This window comes from Enhydra lutris, unplaced genomic scaffold (assembly GCF_002288905.1).
Source record: "Enhydra lutris kenyoni isolate GAN:26980312 unplaced genomic scaffold, ASM228890v2 scaffoldscaffold5, whole genome shotgun sequence".
In the NCBI taxonomy this organism is placed as follows: Eukaryota; Metazoa; Chordata; class Mammalia; order Carnivora; family Mustelidae; genus Enhydra; species Enhydra lutris.
The window spans coordinates 39,442,651-39,469,828 of NW_019154089.1; positions in this window are offsets into that span (position 1 = coordinate 39,442,651).

Here is a 27,178-nt window from a genome sequence, read left to right on the forward strand (position 1 = left end):
ACCCTTCCTTGTAGGTGTGAAATTCAGCCTAAAATGCCACAACCTTCTCTGACAAATGATTCATTGAGACAAAGGCTGGAGCTCCAGCATCAAACAGATGTCAGACAAAACACCAAATGCCTATAAATGATTGCTTTGCAAGCAACGGAATGACTGGAAGGCCTGGCCTGATGATGTACTCCATGTCTGGACAAGCTTACAGAAGACATAGGTGGTGGGGAGGGGGCAGGGGAGCTGTTTCTAAATGGAGTCTGTGAAGAAAGCTGTTTCTGGAGACAAGTGAAACCACGATTCTCACCTGAGAGGCTCACGTCAAGAAGAAAGATTTCTGGCCGGTCTGTGCATAATATATGTGAAGATCAGTTAGAAAAATGCATGTCAAGGGCACCCTGAAGCCCAGACTGGTATGATATGATGTTAAATCAGTAGACATATAAATATCAGGGTAAATTAAAAATAAGATTTGGTTGGAACGGAAACTGCTCAGCAAAAGGCAGAGACAGGAATGCAAATAGTAAGTCTGGCTGTCATTCTCTCTAATCTGGAGCGAGTCAGACTCGGCTCTGGACCTTCTCCAGTTGTTTTACAACTTTCTAGACATGGGGTGTATCAACCCAACGCTTTTCTTAAGCAACCTTGACAGGATTTTCAGATGACTGCTTGTCAAGAGTCAACTTAACCATTGTCCTTTTTACAGGTTTAACATTGGTTTTGGAACTTTCGGTTTCAATAGTTTTAAGGGGTTTCATCTCCTCATTAATTTGGTGGTTTTTGTGGACACCTACTCTGTACCAGGCACTGTGTTAGATGCTTGGGACACAGAGTAAATAGGACAAACTCGGCCCCTGTCTCTGTAGGACTTTAATCCCTGGAACATTGGTTACGTTGGATTATTTCTATGATCCTAGAGAATTTTTGTATTGCGGCATGGGGTGGGGGTGGATTTGGGTATGTTAAAATTCCAGTGTGAGTCTCTAGATTTTAAAATATTTTTTCTTGGTCCTAAGTCTTGGTTTTCAGCCCTCCTCATTTCAGATTGTCTTTGAGTGCAGTTTAGTTTCTTTTGAGACCATTAATAAAACTAGAAATCTAAACAGATGAGACAGACATGGCTAATCACTCTTTTTAGCATCTTTCTAAATAGAACTCTCTGGAGATAGCACCTTTTATTTGGTCGTATTTTGGGGATTTTTGGTTTTTGTTTTTTTTTAACTGTGGCAACAACAAAGCATGTGTCTAGCACACAAAAGTGCTTCCAAAGTGCAAAATCAAACTCTGTCAGTCACCTGCTGTTCTTTCCATGATCTCTGGATTCACAGGGATTTACCTCCTTCTTCTCTGGAAGTAGTTTGGTCTCATCTTTCTGTCTGTGGATCCGACAAATGATCTATATTTGAAATGTTGAATTTTGAATCTCTAAGAGCAACATTCTTTTTTTTTTTTTTTTTTTAATTTATTTAACAGACAGAGATCACAAGTAGGCAGAGAGGCAGGCAGAGAGAGAGGAAGGGAAGCAGGCTCCCTGCTGAGCAGAGAGCCCGATGCGGGGCTCGATCCCAGGACCCTGGGATCATGACCTGAGCTGAATGCAGAGGCTTCAACCCACTGAGCCACCCAGGTGCCCCTAAGAGCAACATCCTAATTCTGTGGCCATCTCTTGATTTATTCCACCAAACAGTAAAGGCTGCTATGTAAAAAGGCATGCCACAGTTCACATGCCCAGACAGAGACAGTAACCTGTAAGCTATATAACCCCCTGGGTTGATTGATTGATTGATTTTTTTTTTTTTTAATCAAGTCAGAGCTGTGAGTTTCAACTGGGTTGCAGGAGGCTGCTTTATTTTACCCTCACTGAAGGTTGGAAACTTGGAGAGACCCTCTTAAGCCCATTATCTATTCCAAGAGAGTACTTGGGTGGAGTTGTTCTTCTAGCAGGAGTTAATGCATTTTAGGTTTTAGAACACTTCTGCAGAATTTATACCAGTGCCGTTCTCACTTCCTGAACAACTCAAGTCTGTACTCTTCTCTCACCAGCCCCAAACCCCACAATGGATGTGCCTCTCAGAACCACAACATAGCCCTCTACAGTTTACTGGCCTGGGCTCCAGTAGGATCACAAAATATCACAAAGTAAACTGAAGCAAACTTCGCTACTTCTGTTCAGTTTGTTAATTTCAAGTCATTCCCAATTTTTAGGTAAAATAGCAGGATCCAATGAAAAGTCACATAATACCAGAGACTAGTTGTGTGGTTTATACTTTGAAGTTCTGTCCCTAATGAAATAATGGATCCGAGCAGTGATCATCAGCATCTGCTAATGTCACAAAGAGAGAAACAACCAGGCATCATATGCTTCCTGACAAAAGTGTGCAATACCACCTATGAAGTGTTGTTCTTGCCCAAAAAAAAAAAAAAATTGACCCTGAGTCTGATCAAGCCTCTGGATCTAAGTACCGATTTGCAGGAAGTACAAGAATAGAGGTGTATGTAAATGATATGAGATGATGCAGAATTTAAAATCCAGATTATGGGAGACTCGACTGTACAAATGAGTTGGTCCTTTTTTTTTTTTTTTTTAAGATTTTCCCATTTTAGATCAAGAGCACGAGCAGGAGGGACAGAGGGAGAGAGAAGAAGAATCTCCAGCAAACTCCATGCCTAGCACAGAGGCCCACACAGGGCTTGATCTCACAACCCTGAGATCACTACCTGACCCAAAAACCAAGAGTCAGACACTTAACTGCAGCACTCAGGAGCCCCAGAGCTGGTTTCTTAGATGGCAGGAGGGAAAGAAGAAATAGAACAAGGAAGCCTATACATTTTAAAGTCTTTAAAGAGCTCTACAGAACTCCTGGGCTGGTTCGGTCAGTGGAGCATGTGACTCTTGATCTTAGGGTTGTGAGAGCAAGCCCAGAGATGGGCATAGAGCCCACTTAGCAAAAAAGTCTTAAAAGCTCTATCAAACAAATGCAAAGTGTGGACCTTATTTGTATTCTGATTCAAACTACCAATGAAAAGAATAAAATTTGAGATAACTGAAGAAATCTAAGCACTTAGTGAACGTTTTATGAATTAAGTAGTCATTGATTGCCAGGCAACTCTATCCTAGGTGTGATTGTAGAATTGTGGTTGTGTATTTTTTAAAGGAGCCCTTACCTGTTGCTGACACGGAGGTATTTATGGATGAAATATTATGATGCTTGAGATTTAGTTCAAAATAATTAGGTAGAGAAAGGAACATAAGTACTTGGGGATGTTATTGAAACGAGATTGGCCACAGGTGACAACTGCCAAGGCCAATGATGGTGACGTGTAGGTTCACAGTAACTTGTGGTCTGCCTCTGTATATATAACTGACATTTTCCCCCCAGGAAGAAGGTTTTGAAAGAGAGAATGAAGTGAAAGTGAGGGGGGCTTGGCGGAAAGCCATGGAATAGGAGACAACTGCAAGAAAAACCAAGTCCGTTGCCAGAATAGATTTAGAGTTGCTCGGATCTGTAAAAAGAGAAAAGCAATCAACTGAATGGAAGAATTAGCAAGAGCCTTGAACAGGTACTGCACCAAGGAAGATCATCTCCAAGCGGCCAATAACTTCAATTTAAATAACTTTCTAACAGGTGCACGTAACTAGTGAGGCACTACCATGAGGCAAGCACTCCACACTCACCGGAAGAGCTAAAATTCAAGACAATACAAAGAAGAAGAAATAAGAGAAAAGCAGTATCAGTCTGGCATATTCATCAACACTAAAAACTTGTGACCTAATTCCAAGGAGAAAGTGTGTGGCACAATGACTGATCCCACAGTTTCAGAGGCAACCAGAACTGGTTTAGAGTTTGGCTCCATGCTTTGCGAGTCACGTGACGCTGGACAAATCATTTAATTGTGTTTTAGTTTCCTGTCCACAGTAGAGACAATACACCCACTTCAAAAATTTACCAAAAGGGTTTGAAAAAAATCATGCATGTAAACTGCTTCTCACACTTAGCACACAGGAAGCATACAATTAAGGGTGACAACGATGATTCCAATAATGTTTGAAGCAATTCCCCTTTTGCATTTCTTAGGTAGAAAGCTCTGCCAGAGCTAGGCAGGTCGAAGGGCACAAATGGTGAAGTTTTATGACCAATGAAGTTACATAATGACTAGGACAACATCAGTCTGGGAAGCCTGTCCTCACCTGGTCATGGAGCCTTTCTAGATCTGATAACACAGCTCCTGTGACCTTCATAATGTCTGTCTTTTGTCATCCAACCATCCATCCATCCATGTATTCATTCAACATCGAATATGTATTAGGTGCAAGGCATCAGGCCATATATATATATCTCAGAGTAAGTGAAAAACCAATTAAAAATATAAACTGATAAAGTGCTCAAGACTAAATATTTGCTATTTAACTAATTTTATGTTTATTTCTAAAGTCGATCATTCTTTCTAGTACTTTCCATATCATCATTAGCTTATAAATCACAGAAAGGCAGTGCTTATGACCTCTGTTGCCTTTTTAAATCTTTATGGCACTTAATACAGGATATTTCCTGAACATTGCTGATTGGCTAACAACTTCAAGTTGGGGACACGGGTTTCAAGCCTAACATCTTTTTCATAGGGCTGGGAGTGCATAAAGATGAGCTTTGTCACCAAGGATCATAAAAGTGATTCACATTCCTTGCCGAAATTGCAAAGATTATATAAAGGAGAAAATAGGAAATAACTGTATCCTAAAAAGAATCACATTAACTGATGTCTGTCCTTTTAATCTCTTTTCATATATAATTTTACAGAACTGGGATCATGCTGTGCACACTTTTTTTTTAAGATTTTATTTATTTATTTGAGAGAGAAAGCAAGAGAGAATGAGCATGCACGAGCAGGCTAAAGGGCAGAGAAAAAGGGAGAAGAAGACGCCCCGCTGAGCAGGGATTTCCCCGTGTGGAGCTCCATCCAAGGATCCTGGGATCATGACCTGAGCTGAAGGCAGACGCTGAACCAACTGAGCCACCCAGGTGCCCCATGCACACTGTTTTAGAACATGCTTTTATTATTACTAATATATTAGCATTTTTCTATGTTGTTGGATTTCTTCCTAAAACTTGATTTTTAATGGCTGCCCAGGGCTGATCTAACTTGTTCCCTGTTGTTTATTTGGATTTCTGTTTTAAAAGTCTTTGTAGAAGAATATTTGTGCACATTTCTTGATGATTTCCATAAAATAAATACTAGCATAGAATTACAGGGTTCGAAGTAGAATTACAGGGTCAAAAGGCATAAACACTTTTAAGGTTTTTAAAACATATTCTCCACTTGCCCTCCCAAGCTGTACCGATTCACAGCTCCCACCAGTGACTAGAGGCTGTTTCCTACTTGCCCATTATCTCGTGAACCCAGGCTATTGAATGATTTTAATCTACCCTGGCTTAATAGTTAGAAGATGAAATCCTGTTTCAATTTGCTTGTGTGATAACTTGCATTATAGCTAGACTTTAAACAAAGAGAATAGCTTTGGTCAATCATCTTCTGCAGAAGTGGAAGAAGTGACCATATTTAATTCTATGTGCTAAATTGCAGAACTCAAAACACTTCCCATTTGTTTCGTACATGGTGTTGACCACAGCATAGATGCACAATATATTTGCACAGTTGACCCTTGAACAATGTGGAGTTTAGTGGTACCAACCCCTTCACAGTCAAAAATTCATGACTCCCCAGGTTTTGGCTCCCCCAAAACTTAACTACTCACAACCAAGTGTTGGCTGGAAGTCTTACCCATAACATAAGCTTTTATATGTTGTATGTATTACATTTTGTATGTTAAATGTATTATAAACTATTCTTTCAATAAAAAAGGCTAGAAAAGTTTGTATATTATATGTATTATAAACTATATCCTTAACAATAAAATAAGCTAGAGAATGTTATAAAAATCATGAAGAAAAGAAAATGTATTTACAGTACTGTATTTTTTTTAAAAAATCCCTGTCTAGGTTGACCCTCACAGTTCAAACCCATGTCATTCAAGGGTCAACCATATATGTTTCTCTGGGGAGGAAAGATTTATAAATAAACACCATGCACTTGTGATGAGTACACTGTGTAGATGGTAAGTGTGAAAGGATGGGAAGTTGGAAAGACATAGTTAAGACACAAAGAAGGCAAGGATCATATGTGCTCCTGCTCTCTTGCCCAGAAGAAAAGAATGAAAACACAAATGGGAAAGGTAAGTTGAGGTCAGATTGGGGAGGGCCTTGAATGACAAGACAAAGAACTTGGATGAAATCCAGTGGTCAGTGGGGAGCCAATGAATATTTTTAAGAAGAGTAGTATAATCAAAACAGTTATTTAGGACAAGGAACCTGGGAAGGGGATGGGTTGGAAGAGGGGAGCTCTAGGGTGGTTGGAGGTAACAAAAGAAAATAAATGTGATGACTTAGCAGGAAAGCATTTTAGTGGAAACAGCAGTTAGGGCCAACTGAGTGACTTGAGGTAATGAGAAGTTTGAAACCAGCCTCCTTACCTTTATTACCTGCCTGTCACTCCAGAGCCCCATTGTCCAGAGCAATGAAGACGGGATTGGACTACCTCCAAAGATGGACTGGGTGAACTCCAATGATCCAGGTGGGTGAGTGGAGGTTCTGTAGGGCTGCTCCTCTCCCCACCTGCTGCCTGTGGAAGAATTCCAAAGGTCCAAGAAGTCCCACAGGCCCCCCCAGAAAGGGCTTCATTGAACACAAGCAGTTTTAACAAATCTCCAAGGCAGGGATCCACTTCTGAGGCTGCATGGCTGGAACATTTTTCCAGATGCAGTAGCGCTCTACATCATCCAACAACCGCTTAATGACAAAAACTACAGATTGTTCCTCCGTTCAGGCCCACCTTCACAGACATGCAACCACTGCATTCACAAGGCAGGCCACACTCAAAAGGGCCCTGTTCTTGATTTAATGCTCTGCTGGCACCATCTTGAAATTCTTAATAATTCTACCCTTTCACTTATGTTTTGTAAGTGAAGTCCGATAGGATGATGGAGGCTGCATGTGACTAGAGGGGCTGCCACAGTATGTGTGTCTCTGCCCATCTAGTCATACATAGCGCCTCAGATGCCCCCTCAGCACACATTCCCAGTGGACCCACGGTGCATATGGTTTCAAACTAACCAGAAGGTAATCATTTTTGGTTGATAACTAGGTAAGAGGGAGCCCTGGTATCTGCCTGAGGCCATGCATTGCGTCCAAACCTGACTTTGCATCAAATGCAAGGAAAAGGCAAATGGTATTCTAAGAAACACCAACAAGCAAGGAACTCTATCATATTCTTTGTTACGTGTGTTTCTTCTCTGTTTTAGCCAACCACTCACACCTAAAACAAGGACCTTAAAAGAGGGGAAAGGAAGAGGAACCCATAGTTCCGGTTCTTTTCTGTCTATCCTTACACTTCAGCAGCCAAAAGTAGTGAGTTGGTGAATGTGAACGCATCAAGAAGTGAAATAAAAACAGATGAGTTCATTTTGTGTGCATTATACAAAGTAAAAAATATGAATTGTAGAATTTCAGTGATTCTGCATATGAAGTAAACTGGCATTGCACAATACAAAGATGAATGGCGATATTATTTTTTTAATTTTTTTTACTTAAACTGTCATTAAAAAATAAATCCAAATCACCAAGACCAGTTAACAAGAAGATCATGCAATAAAAGAAAAAGCTTTATATTAATGGCATTTTTTTTTTCTTTTTCGTGGACAAGGGTCTCCATATTTTTGTCTTGCACTGGGCCCTGCAAATTATGGAGCTAGCCCTACCCACAAGACATCATAAGCGTTCCGAGACAAATTAACTGGGTTTGAATTCCAGCACTGGCACTTGCTGATCTTGGGCAAATCATCCTTTCCAAAGCTCAGTTTACTCATATGTAAAATTGGGATATTAACAGTTCATAGCATTTAACCATAAAGTCTTTATAAGGATTACATGAGCTACTACACGTACGTAGTACCTTGTCTGCCGCAGAGCACATGCTTCATATATATTAGCTCTTACAGTCAGTGTAACTTAGTTCTTTCAGGGGGTAAATTGTTAGTTACTGCAATCACTGGCAGTAGTCTCCCACCGAGTGGTGATGCTACCACAGCATCGCTGTGTGTGCTTTACTCTGCCCGCCCGCCCTCCCCTGAGTCCCTCTCTCAGTGGCATAAGCAAGCTCCTCCGGGGAGCTATGCCTGTCCTTTAGCGTGGGGGCACTTCCGTGATGTTGTCACTCATAAGTCACTGCCATCATATGGATGGCTGATTCCAAATGGGGCCCCCATCCTTAGTCTCATTACTATGGCCAGGATAACAGGGTCACATGTTAAAAGGCATAAGAGACTCCCAATAGGAGGCCATGGGGTATGGTAACCCTTTTGATGCTTCCCAGGTTGTGGCAATGTAATGAGTAGGCACCTTGTGTTTCCCCTTGGGAACAAAGTCTGGCTGCCCTATAAGGTATTCTCTGAAACTCACAGGTCTTTTTAATGATTTGGTTGTCCAGGAGGGATCAGAAAGATGCATAAGTACATTTCCTTTGGCAGAATGCAATGCTGAAATCATCATCCTATCTTTTGAACGCAGAGGAAAAAATTATACATTGATATTGACATGAACTCTTGCCATTAAAAGCATTACTCCCACAGATATCCAGCAGGGCTCCCGAGGGTGTGGGCTGTAGATGGCATAAAAGGAACCCAGAATACAGCTGTGAATGTAGATTCCCAGGCCTTGCTCCTAGAGCTACTAAATCAGATTATCTATAAGTGGAAGGCCCAGGAATCTGTATTTTAGTAGGCTCCCTAGGTGACTCTAACCATCTCCCTCTAGGTGTTTGTGGGTGAACAATGATGAAGAGAAATTAGGAATAAGGAAGTTCATTTTTCCAGGAGCTGTTAAACTTAACCTACATCAGCCATGTTCTTCCTGAAGTTGTGGTTGGGCAAAGACATGCGAGCCTACAGGTCCTCTGTAGTGTTGGGGTTCTGAGTGCCAAGTGGTATGTCATCCCTGTTGAGATATAAAGGGACCCATAGGAAGCAGAACGAGGATCGGGATCTGAGAAAGAAACAGGGTCATATTGAGGACTCTGAAGAAAAGCATTTGAAGATTTGCCTGAGGTTTTGGTGTGCTCCAAGTCAGCAGGTGTCAAACAGCAAGATGTTCCAGTGGGCACAAAGTTGGATGGTTTTATGGAAACCAACATCTAGATCTTCAGCTGACATATACATTCATTGCTACAACTCATCTGCCCAAGATTAGGTCAGCATTCTGCTTCTCCAAATTTTTCTCTGTTCCACAACTTCTCCTCCCACTTCGGGATACGAAGGCAGACCTCTCGTGGTCCAGTAGAGTTGGTTAGGCATGCACTGACCCATGAGCTGAGAGAAGGGCAGTGTTAGAGAAGCAAAGGCATCTGGGACACCCGCCCCCCCCAGAAAGACATCAGTGCCTTAAACAAATGCCTCTAGACCCTGCAACACCCTCCCAAACTTGTCAGAAGATCCCTGATGACTTGCCTTTTTGCACTTACTGTGGTCAAATGATGTGAGCTGAGTGTCAAACAAAGGCAAGTAACCAGAGACCAGAACTTTGAAATGCGTCCCCTTTCGAATGTGTCCAGGAGCCCCTTTCCCTGCGGTATGCAGCGGCTTGTCCTTAGAAGGAACACGGGCTGCTACCTCCCTTCAATACAGTACCTACAGTATGGGGCTGGAAAAGTCATCAAAGCGTTAAAGGTATTAGGGGTGTTTACTCCACATTCCTATGTATTTGCTGCCCAATTAACATGATTTGCAGCTGAGAAAATAATACTCTCCTCCATCAGAGATAAATTGGGTCCCCAAACTGTGAAACAAAGGAGAGGGAACTGGTGATGTTTATAGAAGTTATTGCAAACAAATGCACTTCAAAAGGAGCTGTGGTGACAGATTCTGTTTCACAGGGTCGTCCCAATTCTTCGTCTCCCGAGAACCTTCCTCAGACTCTGCTGGGTGTTTTCACCACCAGCCTGCTGCTTTAGGATATAGTGCAGTGTGTGGATTTAGTCTAGACCTGTGCTGTCCAATGCTGTAGCAATTTAGCCTTTGAAAGGTGGCGGGTCCCAATCGAGGTGTGTTGTAAGTATAAAATACACACCCAATTTCAACGAAGACCTGGTACCAGAAAAAATGTCAAATATCTCCTTGACAACTTTTATAGGGATTACATGTTGAAATGATTCAATTTGGGATATACTGGGTTAGACGAAATACATTATTAAAATTCATCTCCCCGGTTCATGTTTTTGTTTGTTTGTTTTTTGTTTTTTTGGGTTTTTTTTTTAGCGTGGCTACTAGAAAATTTAAAAATGACATGCGTGCTCCGTATTTGTGGCTTGCACTATATTTCTGTAGGTCTGTCAGTGTAGACCGAGGGCCGAGCAGCCTTTGGCAGAGGCTGAGGGGAAAGCGGAAGTCCAGTTCCGAACAATAAATGGAGCTGGGCCGGTTCGGGGCTGACAGTGACCCCTCTTGCTGAAAGGAGGTACGTTTGTGACAGTTGCAGCATGTGGAGCCCAGGCTAACAGATTGTAAACTGCCTTCCTTCTGGTTCTAATCCTTACTTCACCTCAAAGGAACTTGAATATTTAAACCAAATGGCACGGGAGGTTTCGGTAGGCTGATGCATGGCTCTCCGTTCGGCCATTTGAGAAATGCGACTGCAGTCTCGGCGCCACGGAGCCCCAGTCGCCGCCATGTCCCCGCGCAAGTCTGGCACCGCGCTAATGAGCGGATGAGATTTTTTTCCCCCCCTCCCTCACTTGTTTGATATTAAATAGGAAAGACTTTAGAATTCAACGTTTACAGATAGTGTGAAAATTGGAAGTGTGGGGCTGAGCCAACAGATCCAAAGACTGCAGTTGCCTGGTGGTTGGAGAAGAGGGCGGCTGGCGGCCAAGATGAACCCCACCCCCAGTCCGGGGCGCGGGAGCTCCGGGACCCCTTCCTCCTCTCCAGAGGTGAAGACCCCCCGCCCTTAATTCCACTGTGGGGCCTGCTCTGCCCAAACAGCCTTTTTTAAGGTAACAACTTATTGGTCTCTGCCAAGAATTTAAAGTGTTTCCTTTAGGAGGCTGAGGACGTTTGTGGTGTCCGGAAGCTGGTGCCAGGCCTCACCGTGGGTCCCTCACGTCACAACAACAACAACAACAACAGTATTAATAATAGTAATAATAATAGCCAATATTTACTGAGTACTTACTATGGGCTCGAAATACGTCATCTCACTCTTCGACCCCGTGTGCCATAAAGGGTTTTTTGTTTTGTTCTGTTTTCGTTTTCTGTTTTTCAAGTTGTCCAAGGTTACATAATGAGGCAGTCTGACGAGAGCCCGCGCTTAGAACCCCTCCGCGCTTAGAACCTCCCCGCTGTTCTTGTGGAGAAGCAATATTAACACCTAGGCGGTGTTCATCAGAAGTAGCAAAATGGTGAGTTGGAACATCTTCCGTAATTCAGGGTGCCGGGGGAGAGAGAAAGAGAGAGAGAGAGAGAGAGAGAGAGAGAGAGAGAGAGAGAGAGAGAGAATGTGTGTGTGTGTGTCCGTCCGACCCAAATGTTAAGGTTCACTAATATGGTATTACGGTAATACATTTTAGATAAGAATGCCTCTATGAGGGGCACCTGGGTGGCTCAGTGGGTTAAACCTCTGCCTTCGGCTCAGTTGATGATCTCAGGGTCCTGGCATGGAGCCCCGTATCAGGCTCTCTGCTCAGCAGGGCCCCTGTTTCCCCCCCTCTCTCTGCCTGCCTCTCTGCCTACTTGTGATCTCTCTCTCTCTCTCTCTCTCTAATAAATAAATAAATAAATAAATTCTTTAAAATAGATATAATAATTATACAAAGGTGAACTGCTCTGACCTCCATGAGCTCATCCATCTCTGGGGTGTCTGTGGCCCTAAGACACCACACACAGCCCATTGGGCACTCAGAGTATTGTGGAGCTCCTGGTGAGCTGTGTTAGGAGATCCAAATTTGAATTCTCCTTCTGCCACTTGCACTCAACATGAGCTCCACCGAACCTTCATGTAATCACTGCTCCTGTCAGGTAGCTGTGCTTCCCCCCAAGTTCTCTAGAAAATTAAACTGGATTCTGTTGAGCTTTCCTAAAAGGAATATTCTCGCAGTCCATTTGTACAAAGCAGAAGGCCTTGCCTTACCGGACTTCTCACCACACATCCCTGTCTTGAGTTGGTGTAAACAGCCAATCCCCAAGATGAGCTTTCATCTCTGAAAATGGCCTCTCTGAATCTCAATGGCAATAAGGGGGGCCATGGCAAAGATTCTCCTAATGACTCTTTCTAATGGAGATCTGGAGCAGCAGTGAGAAACTGGGGAAATCAGGGACTTAAGGGGAACCAGTACAAGATCCAGATGCACCGTGGAACCACCCCTACAGTCCAAAGCTTCTGTCACAAGGCTAAGGAATTTCTTTGCCCACTTTCCCCAGCCACACACCTCCTCTTCTTTTCCTCAAATTCTTCAAGAAGCTATATCAGGAAGGAGATGCCATGGACTTTGGAGAAAAGATAAAAATCAGTTTTTTCAATAGAAAGCCTGTATGGATGTATGGTGAGTGAGAACACCATTTTAAAATGTTTAGAAATAAGGAGAATTTTCTCCTTAGCTGAGGAGCTTGTAGAAGAGAATGATTAAAAGAAGCACAAGATTATCCTACTACTTCCGGTGTCCCTGTACTGGGCTGCCATATCTCGTGCCAAATTAGGACAAGAGGGATTTGCTATGAAGTGTCTTCCATGTGGCTGAGCTCAAGGCTGTCAAGCCACAAAAATAAGCAAATAAATTAAATCTTAAGACGTGGCTCTTGATTTGAGGGGCTTGTTGCGAATTTACACATAGAAAACCGAAACCATCCAAGGCAGTCCACAAAGCTGCTGAGCCATCTCTAGGGGAGCTGTGCGATCCTTCACACAGAGCATGTGCTCCATTCTTCAGAGGGTTCTCAGACTCTGTGGAAAAGAGACAGTTGTGTAGTGTATGTGAGGGGTACCAAAACACACCTGTCCTCTGAGGGTGCAACTACTGGGTCATGGGTCCCGCTAGCTTCCCCTGGACAGGTCACCCTTTTTATGGATCTCATTAGCCCTTCTGGGTCCATCACATCTTACTTTCCAAAGACTTGCTGTTGGTTGTAGTACATATCAGACTATACATGTTTTCATTGACTTACCTGAAACCTTGAAGATTTAACTTTCACATAACATACTAGGTTTGATGTAAACAGGGGGAGGAAAAGTGTGTTAGCCTATTGTCAGTATGTTGTGCTGAAAGCATTCCCCAACACATGTCAACTCTGTAATTCACTTAACTTTTCCAGATGTGGCTGGAAGGGCTGCCGAGTCGGTGACATTGCAGATGGATAGCCACAGCCCACGGTAGGCGGATGAACATGGGTACCTTTGAAGTGATGGGGTGACTCTTCTCATCTATTAGCCAGAAGGAAAAGCTATCTTCTTCTGTTGAGTCCTTAGTTCATTCCCACTTCAAGAAGACCATATAATTAGCATATATCAGCACTTGAAACTGGGGTCTGGAGCTCTCATTCCTATCCACTGAGCATGTAGCCCGGAGCCCCAGTGGAGTCAAAATAAAACTAATGCCAAGGAGAGCTAGAGGCTGTTCTTGTACAGTGCATGCTGTTCATGTATAGAAGACTATATTGCAATTAACCTGTTTAATCAAACTTTCTTCCCAAGCACACAGAGCAAGGCACCTGTGTTCCTTACAGTGAGCTATATAGTTCATCCTGTCACATCCTGCATATGGCAATCTTAGAGCATAATAGCTCTCGAACTCCAGGGAGGAAAATGACAATTGGGAACACAAACATGAGAAAGAGCTCTTTAGCCTTCCATCTTCTTGCAGATAAGGTAGTAAAAGAGTTTTCTGGTCTTCGTCTTCAGCAGGATGGACTGAACTTTGGCGTCACAGTAGCATTGGTTGCCAATAGGCTCTGTTAAGTATTTAGGCAAGTTATTGAACCTCTAGAAAACTTGGTTTCATCTTCTGCAAAACTGGAGTAATACTCAACCTTGCAGAGATACGATGAGAGCAAAGATCACAAACGAAAAGCCACAGTGTAATACTTGGCATGTAAATAGGTCCTCCAGGTTGATAGCCATTTGTAAGAGCATAATGGAAATCATTTTTTCCTTCTAGTTCAGTACACAATACATGAAGCTAGTCATTAATGAGCCTGTAGGAATCTGAACATCTAGAAGCTATGTTTGCAGGCTGACACAGGATCCGTAACAAGAATTTGATTGGCCTAATGGCCAATGTATTTGAGGAGGGTTATCTCCTTTCAGATTGACAGTAAATTAAAATCTACATTTGCAAACAACTGATTATGGAAGCTCAATTGTTAGAAACAATTTTGTACCTCATTAAAAGATTCACTACAGAGGGCTTTTGAAGGGGCAAGCCCCTCCTCCAGTGCCTTACAATTTTAATATTAGTTTATTGAGACCAAGTCAGGGCCCAGTTCTTAGGATACACCTGTTGTCTCAAACTCAAAAGTAACACCAAGGAGTATAGTGAAGTTCATGAAGACCTCAGGGATCAAAATGAAAAACAGTTTCAACAGCATATTTAGTAAAATTACTTTTATCCTTCTGTTTCCCTGCAGAAGATGAACTGGGATTCTCAGATAGTATAGGTCCCTGTCCAGAGCATTCTGTGTTTCATGTGGCAGTATGGCAGTGTGGCTCTCTCGGTTTCAATTCCATAACAGTAATTAGCAATTCTACTTCTCTCCTCTGTTGCATCATAGAATTACTGAATATAGAATTGAAGGAATAGAGAGCTCTAGCCCGGTATCTTCAATCCAGAAGTAAGAAAACTGGTAGTGGTAGATTGTGTTCTTTGCTTCTGATTATTTTTTCCTCCCCGCCATCACCATGCCCCATGGGCCCGGCCAGGTGACCTGCCCTGGCCAATGGATGTGGGTGGATGCGGCATTTGCTTCAGAGCAGAAACATTAAATGCAATGCTTAGTTTGGCTGGGGTCTTCTTGTTTCAGCTCTTCCCCATAACAGCACATCCTGGCTGCAACTTGACTCTGACTTTTGGAGCGAAGCAGAACAGTAGCCAATTTATATTCCTCTCTAATAAGAGCAAGAAATGGTTTTCTAAATTCCTTAGGTATTAGAGTTGCTTGTGAGAGCAGACTAATACAGTGACTCGAGAAGTGGAAGTGATTCACCCAAAGTCACATGGACCCTTTGTTACATACCCTGGGCTCCATTCCAAATATCCCCATTGGAAGTTTTCTTCTACGCTTTAGCTTACTGGTTGTCTCCCTGGAACCCGGTAGTGTCTGGCACAAACTAAGTCCTCAATCTGTATTTGTTCATATGAATAAAGCAATGAAGGAAAGAGGCACAGACTGACAGTTCCCTTGAGCTACTTAGCTCTATGGCATAGTATCTAGTTTAGTACTCCCATTACTGTGAACACGAGTATCTTGTGGCATCAACTGTGGGTCTGGCATGTGTTAGGTGCCTAAGGAGCATTCTACTTATCATGCATTCCTACAAGGCACGTATTTTTAGTCTTATTTTTAGTCTTAGTATCTAGCCCAGTCACAGAATTCGTAAGTAATGGAAACAGAAAGAGCTACGCTTGTACTAACTCCCAAGCCCAGGTGCTCTCCTCTGCTTCACAGATTTTATTGCTGGAGAAATTACCGCTTGGGTCATTTGCAGACAATTGAAACACGCAGCTTGTGTCAGAGCAGGGCCCCTACAAGGCAGTAAGCTGGCAGCGTAGCTCTTGCGGGGTGTGGGCAGCCCCTGACCCACCAGGAGTAGATCCCACTTGGGCCCAAGATTCTGATTCCTTCCGTCCTTGGAGTTGGAGTGTGGGCTGGGGCAGCCCCCTTTGGTAGAGAGCAACTTCATCAGTTTACCCCTGAATGACATACAAATATTATTGTTTCCTATATGTGCCATGGCCTGAAAAAGTCAGAGAAGCCCTGGGTGAGAAGCAGTGGTTCCAGATCAATCTAGAAACTTTATGGGAGCATAGTTTTTAGAAAACATGGTAAGCCAAATTTCTAATGGACCCTGATTTACTATTTTGTCCCCTGCATTTCCCCTTTTCCTGAATCTCTCTTCTTGTCTTGTCTTTCTCTCTTTCTTTTTCCCTTTCTTTCTTTCTCTCTCTCTTTCTCTTTCTTTCTTGGAGTTGTCTCTGAATGACCTCCACTTTGTGGAGTGAGTCAAAGATGGATAGGTAGAGGATAAACTACCAAAGTCAAAAGGAATTGAGGCAGATTTTGACTGCAATTAAAATAAGTGTGTTTAGGAGGAAGCAACTCAAATATCCATTAACGGATAAATGGACAAACAAAAGCTTAATATATATGCACAAGGAAATGTGAGCCTTAAAAAAGAAGGAAATCCTGTCTCATGCTACAACATGGATGGACCTTGAAGACCTTGTGTTAAGTGAAATAAACTAGGCAGGAAAAGATAAATACTGCCTGGTTCTACTTATATCAAGTATCTCAAGTCACAGCGACAGACTAGAATGGTGGTTGCCAGGGGTTGGTAAGAAAGAGAAAGTGGGAAGTTATACTTTTCCAAGAAGAAAAAGTTCTGGAAATTGGCTGTGCACAATGTGAATATACTTAACACTACTGAACTGTATATTGAAAACTAGTTAAGATGGTAAATATTATGTTTTATGTATTTACCACATTTTTTTAATAGAACAATTTTTAGTGAAAATGAGATTATTTACTCGGAACAGAGGCTTTGTTTACGGTGTTGGCTGACATGCTGATGCTGTGGTCAGGTGTGGAGGATAGATTGCTTGAACTGCTTAAACTGCTTTTTGCATTGGTTCGTCCTGCATGGTGCCTTCTGACCGTGACTGGCTATGTAGTCTGTGGAATCTAGTGCAAAATACTGATGAAGGGCCGCCTGTTCAAAGAGGAGGGCTGTTGATGACGCTTTTCCTTTCTTCTGTGGACTCTCTTAATTTGTCATGGTGTTTTTTTATTTGCTATTTATGATCATTCTAAAGAAAAGTTAAAATTCAAAATGTCTCCATTCATTTTTATATTGTGCCATACCAGGGGTTTTTTGTTTTGCTTTGTTTTGTTTTGAGATTTCTTTTATTTATTTGAGAGGTAGAGGGAGAGAGCACAGAAGGAGAGGGAGAAGCAGGCTCCCCACTGAGTAGGGAGCCAGACACAGGGCTTGATCCTAGGACCCTGACATCAGGACCTGAGCCGAACACAGACTCTAAACCCACTGAGACACCCAGACATCCCTGCCATACCAGCTTTAAATGCAAATATCGGAGCATTTACCTTGTATGCCGAATTGCCAAGATGAGAGTTCATATTTCATAGCTCACATGTGCACTCCCATGTCATTGTCACTAGAACAGCGAACACTCTGCACATACAGGGAAGTAACACAGGCGGAAAGTATGTAACAGGATTCCTTGGTTGCTTGTGTTTCTTAGAATGTGATTGCCCTCTTTCTGTGTTCTAACTAAGTTTAAACAAAGAAGCATGGCCTCTTGGGGTCGTTAAGGCCTCTGGTTGCCCAGTTACCAAGGTAATACACTTGCCTTATACTCAATTTGCCTCTCGCTGAACTCGTATGCATTTTGTGTCTACTGGAAGTCTGTGCTCATAGCTCGTCTCGAATGTTCTATGCACATGAGGACACAGAGTGGTAAGAATGGTGGATATTGTGCCTGTATGCTATGTTCCTGCATATGGTCCATTGTCCAACTGGACTTGACTTATGAAACACAGTTTGAAGATAAAATTATTAAAATTTTCGGGGCGCCCGGATGGCTCAGTGGGTTAAAGCCTCTGCCTTCGGCTCAGGTCATGATCTTAGGGTCCTGGGATCAAGCCCCATATCGGGCTCCCTGCTCGGCAGGGAGCCTGCTTCCCTCTCTCTCTCTGCCTGCCTCTCTGCCTACTTGTGATCTCTCTCTGTCAAATAAATAAATAAAATCTTTTTAAAAAATTATTAAAATTTTCAAGACAGCGATAGAAGAGCATAAACCAAATGTAGGACTCTTCGGATTGTCGGGCCCGTGTGACCATGGAGTTCACACACCCATGAAGCCAGCCCTGTTGCTGACTCTATCCCTTGCTTTCCACTCCCTCAGCCACTACTCTAATTCCAACTCTCCTTACCTCACAATTCAGAGATTGATGGGTTTCAAAACTGGTTTCCTGACTCTAGCTTTCTTCTCTTCTAACTCATCCTATAAATTGTTGCCAGTTTCATTTCCCTAAAGCAATACTTCCACATAGCTCACTGCTTTAGTTCTTCTGTGGTGCCTCACTGCTTATAGCTCAACTTCTTTATCACAAAACTCAGTGCCTTCTACATTCCGACCTTAAGCTAACTTGTTAACTTTCTTTCCTCCCGTACCCTTGACCTCCATCCTGATTCATCCAGTCAAGCCAAGCCAAGGCATTGCCAAAAAGCTTGCTAATACCAACGGTTTTCCAAAACCACTCCCTGTGTCAAGAATCCAGCCTCTATTGAACTCCAGTCCAATCCTCAAAGCCAGAGTTTACCTCTCCCATGAAACACTCTTGACCACCCCAACCCACAGTAATGTCATTGTAACTGTTTGTAGATGGCTGGATAATGGCCACCCCGTGAAACCAAGTTCTGTTCCCAGGAGCCTGTAAATATTGCCTAATATGGAAAGAGGATCTTTGCAAATGTAACTAGGTGAAGGATCCTGACAAGGGATTAGTCAGGGGGACCCTAAGTCCATAAAGTATCTTCATGGGAGAGAGGCAGAGAGAGATTCCACACGTAGGAGATGGCATGATAAACACAGGGGCAGACTGGACGGATGCAGCCACCGACAGCTGAGGAGCAAGGAGGGGAGTCTAACCAGAGCCTTTGGAGGGGTCATGGCCTTGCCAGCATGGGTGGGGGGGTTGACCCAGTGAATCTGGTGTTGAACTTCTGGCTTCTGGAACTGTGAGAGAATACATTTCTGTTGTTTGTGGTCATTTGTTACAGCAGCCACGCAAAACAAATATACCACCCCAGCACTTACTGCTCATTCTCCTGAGCTTGGCAGTGCTCAGTATTTTTTAACCATTATTTGTATATCCTACCAAAACCACTGATCCCTCAGTTTACAAGGTCACTTCTCTAATTGATTGACTTTTCTCTTGTACCTTACATAGTATACTGCATTTGATGCTTAGCAAGTGCTTTTCTTTGGTGATGTTTATAGAGGTATAATTTACATATTTTAATATTCACTCTTTTGATTGTACCATTCAAAGTGGTATTTGCAAATGCATCTAGTTGTGTAATTGCCACCACAATCAAGATCTGGAACATGGCCTTCACTTCAGAAGGTTCCCTTGTGCCCTTCTACAGTCAATTTCTTCCTCTACCCCTAGGTAGAGGAACCTACCGCTGGCAAGCGCTGATCTGATTTCTGCCCTTATAGTTTTGGCTTTTCCAGAATGTCATCTAAATGCAGTCAAACCGTATATAGTCTTTTGTGTCTGGCTTCTTTCACGTAGCATGATGGTTGCAGGATTCGTCTGTATTGTTGTATGAATCCGTAATCTGTTCCTATGTATGCTATCCCATGGTCTGTTTATCCATTCACTAATGGGCGGGCATTTCTAACTTGGAACTGTTATAAATAAGGCTAACATGAACATTCATGACCAGGTCTTTACTGTAAATGTCAACATACAGGTCTTCATGTGGACACATGTTTCACTTCTCTTGGGTAAATACCTAGGAGTAGGACTGTTGAGTTGTACGGTAAGTATATGTTTAACTTTATAAGAAACTAGCAAATTGTTTCCCAGAGTAGCTGTATCATTTTGGCATTCCCACGAACAAAGTGAGAGATTTCTGGGCGCTCAGCATCCTTGCCAGAACTTGCTATTATCAATCACTTAAATTTAATTCCAGTAGATATATGGTGGTATCTCATTTTAATTTAAATTTGCATTTCTCTTCCTACAAACATTCAGCATGTCTTACTATGCTTATTTGCCATGAGTATGTCCTCGGTGAAGTGTCCAGTTCTTTTACACATTATTAAACATTGGGTTTTTCTTCTTATTATATTTCATTTTCTTGTTATTATTCATGTGTGGGGGGGCTCTCTCCCCTGCTCTGTCTCTCTCTTTCTCTTTTATCTCTATAGTAAATATGAAATACATTTACATATTATATAATATGTTAATAAGTATATAATATAATGAATATAATATACACTATAATATATACTTCTACATATTTTTATACATTCTAGATACCTTTACCAACTGTGGTTTATAAATATTTTCTCCCAGTCTGTGGCTTCTCTTTTCATTTATTCCATATATGTTTTAAAGAGCAGAAATTTTAAATTTTGTTGAAGTCCAGTTTATCAACATTTTCTTTTCTACCCTCTGCCTTCCTTTCCTTATTTATTTATTTATTTATTTATTTGCCTAACCCAAGGTCATAAGGATTTTTCTCCTTTATTTTCTTCTAGAAAGTTTATACGTTTAGCTCTAACATTTAGATCTGTGATCCATTTTTAGTTAATTTTTGCAGGAAATGTTTATTATTTGATATGCAGCCCAGAACACAGCCATAGAAAATCTAACTCGGAATAAAAAGACACAGTTCACTGAAAAACAGTGTCCTGCAGGAAAGTTTGGAAATTTTCTGCAGGCCCTGAACAGCAACATTTCCTTTCCCACTAATTTTTTGGATTAGCACAGCTTTGCTATTTAAAGGTTTGTATTTTAATAAATATTGAAATTCCGGATGACAGACGCTATTGAGAGTAAAGTGCTTACATGGGCTGGCGAAGGACACCCCTCTGGACGTTTGTGATTAACCCGCTAGGTGTCGAGAAAGTTACTGACCCCTTTCATTATCTGTGAAATGGGTATAATCCTACTTGACATGAAGTTTCTTTACAGGCTTGTGCAGACTGAGTCAGAAGTCTTATAGAGGGGCCGTAGAGATTTCACATGTAATTGTGATTCTTGCTAATTATACTAATTCTCAATTACGACTGCTGCCAGAAAGCCTCCAGATGACGTCAGTAATAAGGGGTCCGTTGACTTGCATGTGTTGTGAGCGTATTAATTGTAATTATTACCTTGGCAGCTACAATGTCTAACTCCACAGGTGTTTATTTCATTAGTGATTCATTATTTACCAAGCACTCTGGCAGTGATGAGTCTCTATTACAAACCAAGGCCCTCCTGTGATGAAACGTCATTATGTTGTGGGATTTGTGACTTTGCTCCCATGGGAGGCATCTTCAACTCATTAATGCCCTCAACACACCGTGTGGTGGATTAAAACTAGACTGCGAGAAAATGATTTCAGTTCCACCGCTGGGGTTTTTTTCACCCTGGGAGCAGGTGCCTTCCCATAAATATTTTCCTGAAATGGAAGTTGCCATGGGAAGTGGGTGGGTGGTCTGGATATCAGACGAAGGGCCTGGCAGTCAGGGGTCTGGATCTATCTTTGTGTCTAAGGGCCCAGGGCAATGGCAATAAATACACAAGTCCAAAGGAGCGTTGTGGCCCTGAGCCTGAACTCAGCAAAAAGATAAAGAGAACTGCCTTGCAACGACTATTGTGAAACACTTAGCGCTTTGTATTTGTGACATGCTTTCAACCTTTCCGTACTCTTCACTGTGGCCCCGTGAGTTAGGGCAGGACTCTCCCTGTGGCTGGTGCTTGTGGGGAGAAAACAACTGCCTTGAGGAGGTAACTGGGCTCCTTTCTCTGCACGGCCTTTTTGGCTGGTCCCTGCTAACATTTTGAATTATGAATTTTTTGGGGTCAGAGGCCCTTGCTCCTTCAGTTAAGTTTTTTGCCCTTAACTTTTTAGTGTTAAAAATAGTCACAAGTAAAAAGAAAAGTCTGATAAACTACCATGACCTCATCTTCAACAATTATAAAGTCATGACCAATCTAAATTTCTCCCTACTCCACCCACGTTCCCCCATCCATCTCCTCCAAACTCAGCTGAATTTTTTCATTTTACTTTTTTTGCTGAATTATTTTAGATAAAAATCCCAGACCTATCTTTAGATCTGTAAACACTTTATTATCTCTAGAAGATAAGGATATTTTTCTAAAACATAAATTGTCACACCTAAAAAAATTACTAGTAATTTTTATCCAGCCACTCTCGCCGATTACCTCATAAATATTTTTTTGCCTTCAGTTTTTTTTTTTATAAGAATCAAGATTTAAATTAAATTTCACAAGTTATAATTGGTCGATGTTCCTCAAGTCTCTTCTAATCCAGGTCTTTCCTGACTACCTTGTTTTTGTTTTTCCTTGTAATCTGTTGGTTTAAGAGACCAAATCTGTTTTCTTGTAGGATTTTGCCCTGCATTTTGCTGATTGCATGTCCATAATATTTTTTCAATAACTTCATCTGTCCCTCATATTTTCTGCAAATTGGGGACTGGATCCAAAGATTTGATCAGGTTAGGTTCGAAGTTTTTTTTGTTTTTCAAGAGTACATCATAGAGCCAGATACTTGTATCAAAAGACACATGACTTGTCTCCCTTTTCATTTCTAGTCATGGGTGATTGTTGTCAGCAACCATGCATTCATTAGGAACTACAAAATGGTGATATTCTATCACAAATTACCTGGAATACTACTTCTTTTTTTTTTTTTTAAGGTTTTATTTATTTACTTATTTATTTTAGAGAGAGAGAAAGAACACATGGGTTGGGGGGAGGAGTAGATGAAGAGGGACAGAGAGAATCCGATGCAGTCTATGTGGGGCCTGCTGTGGGGCTCGATCCCACAATCCTGAGACCATGACCAAGCCAAAATCAAGAGTTGGATGCCAAGGCAGAATTAATGCTCGATTCTCTTCTTTATGTATTATCACATTATTGAGTTCTCAAGTTGTTTCCCAAGTTATCTAATTAAGTTTTTTTTTTTATTTTTTAGGCATTATTATGATTTTATAGATTTAAACATGTTAGTTTGTTTTAGTTTTAGTTTATTAGAACTACTATCCTTGTGGGTGCTCAGATTGTGCCTTGTTAAGCCAGTGGTAGCTCCTTCCAAATGGCTCCTGAGTGTGTCTGACATAACCCGGGTTCAGGTTCATTTCCTAGGGCTGCTGTAACAAAGTATCACTAACTGAGTGGCTTCAAACAACAGACAGTTATTGTCTCACAGTTCTGAGGGCTAGAAGACTAAAATCAAGATGTTGGCAGGCTTGGCTTCTCCTGGAGGCACTGAGAGAGAATCTGTTCCATGCCCCTCTCCGGCTGCTGGCAAGTCCCAGCAATCCTTGGTATTACTTGATTTGTAGACCTATCACTTCCATCTCTGCCTCCAACACCACATGGTATTCTCTCCCTCTCTGTCTATGTCTAAATTTCCCTCTCCTGATACAGACACCAGTCATTGTGATGGGGTCACCCAAACCCAGTATCACCTCATTTTACTTGATTTCATCTGCAAAGACCCTATTTCCAAGTAACGTCATATTAATGAGTACCAGGAGTTAGGCTGTGAACTTATCTTTTTGGAGACAAAATTTGACCTCCAACATCTGTGATAGTCTTTGATAGCTTTTCCTTGCTTTCTGGTAAGACAAAATATTATAGATCCAGAATCAGGTCTCGGGAATGATGTTTAGGGACCACAATCTGAGCACTAGGAATGTTCATCTTTACCGTGTTAGTCATTACCTCTAGGTCTTTTCAAAGGACAGAAATGGGAAATGCTTTTTATATTTTTAAAGATAAAGTGCATTATAAATTTGTAACTTTCACTTCCAATTCAAATTCAAGACTCTCAGACTTAACCCCAGCAAACCATCACCTATGTCTCCTTTCTCCCACGGTGAAGTCCTGGTTCTCAATGGCACACGGAATATTACTCTTTTACTTTATCCTGTGATACACACACACGATAGACTCAAAATAACAAAACTAACAGTACCACCAATGACGTGATTACTGAAAACAGGTTAAGGCTTTTAAAATTATTCTTGTGGGGCCCTTGGGTGGCTAAGTCTTTAAGTGTCTGCCTTCAGCTCAGATCCTGGGATCGAGGCCCACATTGGGCTCCCTGCTTAGCGGGAAACCTGCTTCTCCCTCTCCCACTCCTGCTGCTTGTATTCTCTCTCTCTCTTTCTCTCTCTCTCTCCGTCAAATAATAAATAAAATGTAAATAATAATAATAATAATAAAATTATTCTTGCAATTCTTTTTGTCCTTGGAGTACATTCCACTCAGGATGGACAGTGAAATTACTGCATATTATTGTCATGTGAACTAATTTTTCTATCTGTAGTTATGCCACCAACTTGGTACACAATTAATTTCATTTATATCTATTTATTTTCAATTTTCAGGGTTTTCTAAAATTTAAAAAGGGAGAAGTCCCTTTTTAAAAATGATCATTTAAACTTTTCTGTCTCTCCATTTTTGCATATTGATCTTGTATTCTGCAACCTTGTTGCACTCATTTATTAGTTATAGACTAATAAATGACCATTAGTCATTTATGATAGTAGATTCCTTAGGGTTTTCTGTGTATATGATCATGCCATCTATGAATAGATGGTGTTCCTTATTCCTTTGCAATCTGAATGCCCTTTGTTTCTGTTCCTTGCCTAATTGCCCTGGCTAGAATCTCCAGTACAATGTTGAACAGAAATGGCAAGAGTGAACATCCTTGTCTTATTCCAGATCTCAGCGGGAGCTCTCCACTCATTCACTATTAAGGATGATGTTAGCTGCAGGTTTTTCATAGATGCCTTTAACTGACCGAGGAAGTTCCCTCCCATTTCTAGTTTGGTGAGTGCTTTTATTACGAAAGTGTCAGATTTTGTCAAATGCTTTTCTGTATCTATTGAGATGATAATGTGTTTTTAATTTTATTGATACAATGAGCTACATTAATTAATTGTCAAGTGTTAAAACAGCCTTGCATTTCTGGGGCAAATTCCACTTGACCATGGTGTGTAATTCTTTTTATATGTTATTGTATTGATTTGCTGGTATTTGTTGAGGATTTTTGTGTCTATATTCGTAAGAGATGTTGGCCTACAGTTTTTCTATGATGTCTTTGTCTGGTTCTCATATCAAAGCAATACTGACCTCGTAGAATGAGCGGGGAAGTGTTTCCTCCTTCTGGAATAGTACTTCCATTTTTAACTGTACAAAACTATGTGGATATGTATTCTTTGTGTGTTCTCATTATTTTTTTTAATAGCTTTATAGTACTCCACTGAGCAGATATACCAATGCTTATTCAACCGGCTCCTTAATGATAGACATTTGAATTGTTTCCAGTCCTTTCCTATTATAACTCATACTGCACTGAATTACCCTGACAACATACTTTTTCATATGCTCATGCATGTGTGGTATAGATTCTCAGAAGTAAGATTCATGAGTCAAAGAGTAGACACATGTGGAACTCTGCTAGATATGCCGAATTCCTTTCCTTGGGAGTTGAACCATTTTGCATTTTGTTTAAAAATTGACTATTTGTGCACAGCTTGACTGAAAAAGTATTTTGCCTAACTTCTTTTTCTTTTTGCCATTTTGGTAGATAGGATATAGTAACTCCATAAAGTTTTAATTTGCATTTATATCATTATGAGTGAGTTTAAACACCTTTAAGGGCCGTTTGCCTATCTTTACGAACTATCTGTTCATATCTCTAGCCTATTTATTTATAAAGCAGTTGAACTTTTTCTTCTGTTTTCAGAAGCTTTTAGACATGAAGAATATCAAAAAATCTTTGTCTACAGTTTAAATGGCAAACATTTTTTCCCAGCTTAACATTTGTCTTTTTACTGTGCTTATGGTATTTTCAAATGCAAAGTTTGTATTTTTCATTTTTATAATCTATCCTCTAGGTTTCATTTCTGTACCCAGCACAGGCATAGGAATAATTTAGAAAGAAAGAACCCTGATTTGAGCAATCCAAGTCCAAGGAAATCACTGGCTGAATGCCCAGAGACCTCAACCCTAATGATTCCCCTTGGAGCCCCTGACGTCCACCGATCTGCCTTACCATTATTAGTGCAATTATTGCCAGATAAACCCAAGGTTTCTGAGTAACACTCCTTCCCCAAACTTAGAATCTGTTTTCCTCACAGAGCTTTTGTTAACTTGGGTGGATGAAAGTGATAATGTAGGGATGAGTGCAGGGAGGAGGTCCTGCTAGCAAAAGCTTTGGATAAAGCTGAAGGGCCCCAAACGGTGCAAAATGTGGCCAACAAATGTGCTTCCCTCTAAAGCCATTGCCACCAAAGCAGGGAGATGTTTTCTTAAATTCCTATTCCTCTTCTTAGAAACTAACTGTAGCTTTCATCAGCACTCCTCCTGCAGAATAAAACAAACATTCAGATCTCGAAAAGTGTCTGGGAGAGACTTTCACAGTTTTGAGGCTAATGCTGTATTTCTTTTTTGTTTACAGACTTCAAGAGAACAGGCGTGCTAACTATTTGCTGTCTAAACGTAATAGCATGATGATCTGTGTTTCTTTCTCTTCATGTGCCTTTCTCTTGGCAGGTGAGTTCTGTCTTCCTAAAGGACTCTACTCATTTCACATGTTTGGGTTGATAGGTTTACTTTTGGTTGTTTTTAAAAATGTATTCTATTTTTTTTAAAGATTTTATTTATGTATTTATTTGAGAGAGAGAGATAGTGACAGAGAGCACAAGTGGGGAGGAGAGCAAGCAACAGGCTCCCCTGAGCAGGGAACCTGGCGTTGGCTGGAACCCTGAACCCTGGGATCATGACCTGAGCTGAAGGCAGGTGCCTGACTGATTGAGCCACCCAAGTGCCCCTATTTTTAAAAATTTAAATTAGGAAATATTCTAAAAAGCATACTTGTTTAAAACTCAGAAAGTAACATAACAGTCACCACATACCCACATGCCACATCCACCTTTTAGCCTGAGTTCCTACACGAAGCATTTTTTTTTTAACAAAGAATTTTTTTAAAAGAGCAACTTCAAATCTTGGATTCAAACAACTCTCTGCATTACAGAAAGTTATATAAATTTATGTAGAATGTGACTGGCCACATATATGTGTAATTATACACCTTTTATC